Below are 9,689 nucleotides of genomic sequence, written 5' to 3'. Positions count from 1 at the left end.
TGCCTCTTGGGTTCAAGCAATTCTTCTGCCTCAGCCTCCTGAGTAGCTGGGATTACAGGCACCTGCCAACCAAACCCAGCTAATTTTTGTATTTTTAGTAGAGATGGGATTTCACCACGATGCCAGGCTGGTCTCAAACTCCTGACCTTGTGATCCACCCGCGTCAGTCTCCCAAAGTGCTGGGATTACAGGTGTGAGCCACCGTGCCCAGCCAATTTTTGTATTTTTTTTAGTAGAGACGGGGTTTCACTATGTTGGCCAGGCTGGTCTCGAACTCCTGGTCTCAAGTGATCCACCCACCTCAACCTCCCAAAGTGCTGGGATTACAGGTGTGAGCCACCATGCCTGGCATATAGCCTTAAACTCTTGAGCTCAAGAGATCCTCCCTTCTCAGCCTCTCGGGTAGCTGGGAATACAGACCTATGCCACCATGCTTGACCGTTTCTTCTATTAACTGAGGGGCTCACAGGAGTTTGAGACCAGCCTGGGCAACATAGTGAGATCTCATCTCTACAAAAAATTTAAAAATTAGCTGGGCATGACCGGGTGCGGTGGCTCATGCCTGTAATCCCAGCACTTTGGGAGGCTGAGGAGGGTAGATCACGAGGTCAGGAGATCGAGACCATCCTGGTTAACATGGTGAAACCCTGTCTCTACTAAAAATACAAAAAAAAACCCCAACAAACAAATAAACAAACAAAAAACAATTAGCCGGGCGTGGTGGCGGGCTCCTGTAATCCCAGCTACTCAGGAGGCTGAGGCAGGAGAATGGTGTGAACCCAGGAGGTGGAGCTTGCAGAGAGCCGAGATCGCGCCACTGCACTCCAGCCTGGGTGACAGAGCGAGACTCCGTCTCAAAAAAAAAAAATTTGCTGGGAGTGATGGCCCGCACCTGTAGTCTCCATTACTTGGGGCAGGGCTGAGGTGGGAGGTTTGCTTGAGCCCAGGAGGTTGGGGCTGGCATGATCAGTGAGCTGTGATCATGCCCCTGCACTTCAGCTTTGGTGACAGAGTGAGACTGAGTGAAAAAAAAAAAGAAAGACTCAAACTGGCTAAGAGGTCAAAAATGTGGTGGCCCAAGGATGGCAAGCAGGTAAGATAAACTATGAGAGAGGTTGGGAGTAAGAAAAACTGCATGGGAAGGGAGAAAAAAAAGAAAGAAAGAAAAAGAGGCCGGGTGTGGTGGCTCACACCTGTCATCCCAGAACTTTGGGAGGCCAAGGCGGGCAGATCACTTGAGGTCAGGAGTTCGAGACCAGCCTGGACAACATAGTGAAACCCTGTCTCTACTAAAAATACAAAAAATTAACTGGGCGTGGTGGCATATGCCTGTAATCTCAGCTACTCTGGAGGCTGAGGCAGGAGAATTGCTGGAACCCAGGAAGCAGAGGTTGCAGTGAGCTGAGATCGAGCCACTGCACTCCAGCCTGGGAGACAGAGCAAGACTCTGTCTCACCCCCCCCCCAAAAAAACAACAACAAAAACAAACAAACAAACAAAAAAACAAGAAAATACTATGAAATCCAGCTTGACTCATGCCCACTGGAGTGAGTGGTGGCTCACTCCTGTTAATCCTAGCACTTTGGGAGGCTGAGGTGGGAGGATTGTTTGAGTCCAGGAGTTTGAGACCAGCGTGGGCAACATAGTGAAACCTTGTCTCTACAAAAAATAAAATTAGCCAGGCATGGTGGTACTCACCTGCAGTCCCACTCAAGTGATCCACCCACCTCAGCCTCCCAAAGTGCTGGGATTACAGGCATGAACCACTGCACCTGGCTGATTTTTTATTTTACTTTTTCTTTCTAAATTTTTTAGAGACAGGTCTCACTATGTTGCCCAGGCTGGTCTTGAACTCCTGGCCTCTGGTGATCTTCCCATCTCAGCCTCTCAAATTGCCAGGATACAGAGTCACGAGGATTACAGGCCCCCAGGCTTGGCCAATGGCCAGTGATTTAATCACTCATGCCTACATAATGGAACCTCCATGTAAATCCTAAATTGTGGGTTTCAGGGAGCTTCCGGGTTGGTGAACACGTTGAGATTCGGGGAGGGTGGCATGTCTGGAAAGGGCAGAAAAGCTCTGGGCACTCCCTCCATCCCTTGTCCATTAGGCTGTTCTTGGGTGTATCCTTAATAATAAACCAGAAAGAGCAAAGTGTTTCTTTGAGTTCTATGAGCTACAAGTTACCAAACCTGAGGGTCATAGGGACCTCCTGTTTGTAGCTAAATTGGAGAGGAGAGTGGGTAATCTGGGAACCCACTACCAGCAACTGGCACCTGAAGTGGGGGCAGTCTTGTGGGACTGAGCCCTTCACCTGTGGGGCCTGTGCTGGCTCCAGGTAGTTCATGTCAGAATTGAGTTAATTGTAGGAAACCCAGTTGTTGTCCACAGAGAATTGGATAATTTTGCTGGTGTGGAAAATTCACACATTTGGTGTTAGAACTGTTGAGAGTAGAGAAAGAGAGTTTTTCCTTCTAGAGAGGTTTACAGGCCCAGAATTGACCTGGGTTATAATTTATCCCCATGTTGAGTCAAAAACTATTTTTTTTTTTGAGACAGAGTCTCACTCTGTCACCCAGTCTAGAGTGCAGTACCGTAGCCTTGAACTCCCATGCTCAGCCTCCCGAGTAGCTGGGACTACAGGTGCATGCCACCAAGCCTGGCTAATTTTTGTATTTTTTGTAGAGGCAGGGTTTTGCCATGTTGCCTACACTGGTCTCAAACTCCTGGGCTCAAGTGATCCGCCTGCCTCAGCCTCCCAAAGTGCTGGGATTACAGGCTTGAGCCACCGTGCCTGACCCAGTCAAAAACTTAGATGAAGTTTGGGAGGCTAGGGTGGGAGAGGCAGCCAATTTTCTGGCTCCTCATTGATGGAAGAGGCTGGAGGAACTAGAGAGGTGTGGGAAGAGGGATGAATGATGGGTCCAGAGAGGAGACAGCAGCATCATGGCTTGTCACTCACTGTGCAATCCTATTGCTCATGGTACTGTCACCATCCCTTGCCTCAGAGGTTTGCACGTATTTCCTAATCACTGCTTTGGGCTCATGTGGGGATGAATGGGGTTGAGGCTGGGATGTCTTCCTTTTTTGCATCTTTTGTGGGACCGTTCCTATAATTAGGAACTCAGTAATTGTAATTGATCAGCCATTGATTAATATGCTGCACAACCTCTAACTTAAGAGGCAATATAGTGTAATAGTTAAGAACAGAGGTCCTAGGCTACGTATCAGAGAGCAGGAAGCTACATGAAGAGTTACAGAAATCTGCAAGGGCATCTCTTTGGGTCTGGAGCTGTTGCTGAATACTAAACCTTGCATGGGTGGGGTGTTAGTTCATGAAGTCTAATTCACTCAAGATTCCATATATAGCTAAATATAAAGCTATAGAATGTTTAGAAAAAAAACCTAGGAGAAAATCTTTAGGATCTAGGACTAGACAAAGACTTCATAGACTTGATATGAAGACCATGATCCATAAAGGGAAAATTTGATAAATTGAACCTCATCAAAATTAAAAACTAATTAAAGGCCAGGCGCGGTGGCTCAGGCCTGTAATCCCAGCACTTTGGGAGGCCGACGCGGGTGGATCATCTGAGGTCTGGAGTTCAAGACCAGCCTGACCAACATGGAGAAACCCCATCTCTACTAAAAATACAAAGGGAGGGGAGGCTGCAGTGAGCCGAGATGGCGACACTGCCCTCCAGCCTGGGCAACAAAAGTAAAACTCAGTCTCAAAAAAAAAAAAATTAAAAGCGTTTGCTTGGTGAAAGACCCTGCTACGAAGATAAAAAGACAGGATACAGACTTGGATGACATATTTGCAAACCACATGTCTGACAAAGGTCTAGTATCTAGAAATATAAGAATCTCTTAAAACGCAACAGCTAGGCTGGGCGTGGTGGTTCATGCCTGTAATCCCAGCACTTCGGGAGGCCGAGGCCGGCAGATCACCTGAGGTCAGGAGTTCGAGACCAGCCTGGCCAACATGGCGAAACCCCATCTCTACTAAAAATACAAAAATTAGCTAGGTGTGGTGGCACATTCCTGTAATCTCAGCTACTCAGGAGGCTGAGGCCGGAGGATTGCTTGAACCCAGGAGGCGGAGGTTGCAGTAAGCCAAGATCGAGCCACTGCACTCCAGCCTGGGCAACAGAGTAAGACTCTGTCTCAAAAAAAAAAACAAAAAAACAAAAAACAACTTAATAGTTAAAAAAAAATAGGCCAGGCGCGGTGGCTCATGCCTGTAATCCCAGTACTTTGGGAGTCCAAGATGGGTGGATCACAAGGTCAGGAGTTCAAGACCAGCCTGGCCAAGATGGTGAAACCCTGTCTCTACTAAAGATACAAAAAATTCGCTGGGCATGGTGGCGTGTGCCTGTAATCCCAGCTACTTGGGAGGCTGAGGCAGGAGAATCACTTGAACCTGGGTGGCAGAGGTTGCAGTGAACCGAGATCACGCCACTGCCCTCCAGCCTGGGCAACAGAGTGAGACTCCATCTCAAAAAAAAAAAAAAAATAATAATACAACAGCCAGGGGCGGTGGCTCATGCCTGTATTCCCAGCATTCTGGGAGGCCGAAGCAGGTGGATCACGAGATCAGGAGATCGAGACCATTCTGGCTAACATCGTGAAACCCTGTCTCTACTAAAAATACAAAAAATCAGCTGGGTGTGGTAGCACGGCCTATAATCCCAGCTACTCAGGAGGCTGAGGCAGAAGAATCGCTAGAACCAAGGAGGCAGAGGTTGCAGTGAGCAGAGATCGCACCACTACACTCCAGCCTGGGTGACAGAGCGAGACTCTGTCTCAAAAACAAAAAACAAACAAACAAACAAAAACCACAACAATGAGCAATGAGAAATAGGCAAAAATCATGAACAGATATTCACCAAAGATGATGTACAAATGACAAATAAACACATGGAAAGATTTGCAACATTATTAGCCATTAGAAAAAAATTCAAATTAAAATCATAACAAGATTCTGCTATTCAATTATCAGAATGGCTAAAATAAAACATAGTGATAACACCAAATGTTAGCAAGGATATGGAGAAACTAGATCACTCATATGTTGCTCGTGAGACTGTAAAATGGTAGTCAGTCTGAAAAGAGTTTGTAAATTTATTTTTAAAGTTTTTTTTTTTTTTTTTTTTTGAGACAGAGTCTTGCTCTATGGCCCAGGCTGGAGTGCAATGGTGCGATCTCAGCTTACTGCAACCTCTGCCTCCAGGGTTCCAGCGATTCTCCTGCCTCAGCCTCCCGAGTAGCTGGGACTATAGGCATGTGGCACCATGCCTGGCTAGTTTTGTACTTTTAGTAGAGATGGGGTTTCACCATATTGGCCAGGCTGGTCTCGAACTCCTGACCTCAGGTGATCCGTCCGCCTCGGCCTCCCAAAGTGCTGGGATTACAGGCGTGAGCCACCATGCCCTACCTAAAATTTTTTAATTATTATTTTATTGTATTTTTTAGTGACAGGGTCTTTTTCTGTTGTCCAGGTTGGAGTACAGTGGCATAGTCATAGCTCACTGCAACCTCAAACTCCTGGGCTCAAGTGATCTTCCAACTTCAGCCTCCCAAGTAGCTGGGACTACAGGAATCCGCCACCATACTCAGCTTATTTATTTATTTATTGCAGAGACAGGATCTTGCGATGTTACCCAGGCTGGTCTTGAATTCCTGGGCTCAAGCAATCCTCCTACCTCATCCTTTCAAAGTGCCAGGATTACAGGAATGAGCCACCACATGCAGCCCCTGTAAATTTCTTAAAAACTAAACATGCAACTACAATACGACTTAGCAATTGCATTCCTTGGCATATTTCCCAGAGAAATGAAGATTTATGTTCACACGAAAATCTGTGTACAAATTTTTATAGCATCTTTATTCATAATAACCAAAACTGGAAACAACCCAGATGTCCTTCAACAGAGGACTGGTTAGTCAAACTATGGTCCATCTATCTCACAGAATACACTCCTGGGCATTTATCCCAGAGAAATTAAAACTTATGTTCACAGGAAAACCTGTACATAAGGCCAGGTACAGTGGCTCACGCCTATAATCCCAGCACTTTGGGAGGCCAGGGCAGGTAGATTGCTTGAGCCCAGGAGTTTGAGACCAGCCTGGGCAGCAGAATGAGACCCCCCCCCCATCTCTACAAAAAATGCAAAGATTAGCTGGGCATAGTGGCATGCGCCTGTAGTCCTAGCTACTCTGGAGGCTGTGGCGGGAGGGGTGCTTGAACCTGGGAGGTGAAAACTGTAGTAAGCCGTGATTGCATCACTGCACCCAGCCTGGGTGTCAGAGCAAGACCTCCCTCAAAAAACAAACAAACAAAAACCAAATACTTAAAAATTACAGTAAAAAAACCCCCAAAAACACCTGTGGGCCAGGTGCAGTGGCTCACACCTGTAATCCCAGCACTTTGGAAGGCTGAGGCGGGCTAACTGCAACCTTCGCCTCCTGGGTTCAAGCAATTCTCCTGCCTCAGCCTTCTGAGTAGCTGGGATTACAGGTGTGCGCCACCACGCCCAGCTAAGTTTTGTATTTTTAGTAGAGACGGGGTTTCACCATATTGGTCAGGTTGGTCTTGAACTCCTGACCTTGTGATCTGCCTGCCTCGGCTTCCCCAAGTGCTGGGATTACCGGTGTGAGCCACCACACCCAGCCAGCTAATGTATTTTCACTGTACCTTTTCTCTGCTTAGATATGTTTTCTTTTTCTTTTTATTTTTTTATTTACTTTTTTTTTTGAGACAGAGTCTCGCTCTGTTGCCCAGGCTGGAATGCAGTGGCCCGATCTTGGCTCACTGCAAGCTCTGCCTCCCGGGTTCACGCCATTCTCCTGCCTCAGCCTCCCGAGTAGCTGTGACTACAGGCGTCCACCACCACACCTGGCTAATTTTTTGTATTTTTGGTAGAGACAGGGTTTCACCATGTTAGCCAGGATGGTCTCGATCTCCTGACCTTGTGATCCACCTGCCTCGGCCTCCCAAAGTCCTGGGATTACACGCATGAGCCACTGCGCCCGGCCTGCTTAGATATGTTTAGATACACAAATACTTACCATTGTGTTACAGTTACCTACAGTATTCAGTACAATAGCATGCTATACACATTTTTAACCTAGGAGCAGTGGGCTATACCATACAGCCTAGGTGTGTAGCAGGCTATGCCATCTAGGTTTGTGTATGTAAACACTCTATGATGTTTACACGATGGCAAAATCTCCTAATGACACATTCCTTAGAACATATCCCTGTCATTAAGTGACATAAGACGGCATATCATAAAACAAAATGGGAAAACCATCCAACTGAACAAGAATGGATTTTATGATGCTGGTGTTGGAATAGCAGATTATTAAAGGAAGAGCCTGACAGATTCAATAGACTAGGTCTGCACCTTCCAGGGACACTCCAGCCCTGGCTTTTTATTTTGTCTAGCTGGATGTCAAAATGCCAGACTCTTCTTGTTTTTAGGTGTTTTTTGTTTTTTGGGTTTTTTTTTGAGACGGAGTCTTGCTCTTGTTGCCCAGGCTAAAGTGCAATGGCAATGATCTCGGCTCACTGCAACCTCCTGGGTTCAAGCTATTCTCCTGCCTCAGCATCCCGAGTAGCTAGGATTAAAGGCGTGCGACACGCCCGGCTAATTTTTGTATTTTTAGTAGGGACGGGGTTTCACCATGTTGGCCAGGCTGGTCTCGAACTCCTGACCTTGTGATCCACCCACCTTGGCCTCCCAAAGTGCGGGGAGTACAGGCGGGAGCCACTGCACCCGGCCTAGACTCTTTTTTTTTTTTTTTTTTTTGAGACAGAGTCTCGCTCTGTCGCCCAGGCTGGAGTGCAGTGGCGCGATCTCAGCTCACTGCAAACCTCCGCCTCCCGGGTTCATGCCATTCTCCTGCCTCAGCCTCCCAAGTAGCTGAGACTACGGGCACACGCCACAACGCCCGGGTAATTTTTTGTATTTTGAGTAGAGACAGGGTTTCACTGTGTTAGCCAGGATAGTCTCGATCTCCTGACCTCGTGATCTGCCTGCCTCGGCTTCCCAAAGTGCTGGGATTACAGGCGCGAGCCACCGAGCCCAGCCCGGCCTAGACTCTTCTTGTAGGACTCCATCTGTAGCATTGCTCTTAGCTTATCTGCTCTCATTAAGGCCTTTTGTGGGAGGGGAAAAAAACAACAACACAGACACAGGTAGGCATTTGGGCATTTGCCTAACCCACTTCCAGAGTTTCTCAGTCTCTGGGGCAGCAGGCAATGCTTTAGTTAGGCTCCCACACTCTTCACTATCTTCTCCTGAGTTCCTTGCAGTAGCTCAGACTCCTTCCCTCAGTGCTCCCTCCCTCTCACCTCTAGGCCTTTGCATATGCTGCTTCCTCCTGAAACAGCCTCTATACCCTTGGCCTGATGAATGACTTCTTGTCCTTCAGGATTCAGTTCTGGTGTGACCTCCTCCAGGAAGCCATCCTTGATCTCTCCCAGGCCAGGCTATGTGCTCCCTTAGCACAATGCCCTCCTCTTCTACCCAGGCAAGCCATAGCAGTGAGGCTGCCAGTGGTGACAATGCACTAAGGTACAACGCATTGAGGCCGGGCCCAGTGGCTCACGGCTATAATCCCAGCACTTTGGGAGGCCGAGGCGGGCAGATCACCTGAGGTTGGGAGTTCGAGACCAGCCTGACCAACATGGAGAAACACCATTGCTACTAAAAATACAAAATTAGCTGGGCGTGGTGGCGCATGCCTGTAATCCCAGCCACTCGGGAGGCTGAGGCAGGAGAATCGCTTGAACCCAGGAGGCGAAGGTTGCAGTGAGCCGAGATCGCATCGTTGCACTCCAGCCTAGGCAGCAACAGCAAAACTCCATTTCAAAAAAAAAAAAAGAAAGAAAGAAAGAATGCACTAGCTTCTGGGTGCCTGGGGAAGGAGAAAGTATAAAGTCAAGCCTACTCTGCATGTATTAAAGCAGGAAGGTGACTCTTCTCTGTTCTGGGATCTGCCTCCAGAGAGTTACATTTGATCTGTTTAGGAGAGTGGATTGGCACATGGGCTCTGGAGCCAGACTCTCTGAGTCCAAATTCTGGCTCTGACACTAACCAGTGTGTGGCCATGAGCCTTGACCTCTTCCTCATGTGTGATATGTGAATAGCAATAGAAACCACCTCATAGGGATATTGTGAGAATCACATGTATTATGGGTTTCCTCTTAATATTGTTACTATTTTAAAAAAGATTTTTATTTTATTTTGTGTTTTAGAGACAGAGTCTCACTCTGCTGCCCAGGCTGGAGTACAGTAACAAGATCATAACTTACTGTACCCTTGGACTTCAGGACTCAAGGTATCCTATCTCCTCAGCATCCTGAGCAGCTGGGACTACAGGTAACTGCCGCCATGGCTGGCTAATTAAAAAATTTTTTTTTGGTGGGGCGCAGTGGCTCATGCCTGTAATCTCAGCACTTTGGGAGACCTAGGTGGGTGGATCACTTGAGGTCAGGAGTTCGAGACCAGCCTGGCCAACATGGTGAAATCCCTTCTCTACTAAAAATACAAAAATTAGCTGGGTATGGTGGCCCACGCCTGTAGTCACAGCTACTCAGGAGGCTGAGGCAGGAGGATCGCTTGAACCTGGGAAGTGGAAGTTGCAGTGAGCGAGATGGCGTCACTGCACTCCAGCCTGG

Source organism: Gorilla gorilla, chromosome 11 (genome assembly GCF_029281585.2).
Source record: "Gorilla gorilla gorilla isolate KB3781 chromosome 11, NHGRI_mGorGor1-v2.1_pri, whole genome shotgun sequence".
Taxonomy (NCBI): domain Eukaryota; kingdom Metazoa; phylum Chordata; class Mammalia; order Primates; family Hominidae; genus Gorilla; species Gorilla gorilla.
Note: the sequence above shows the minus strand (reverse complement) of the source record.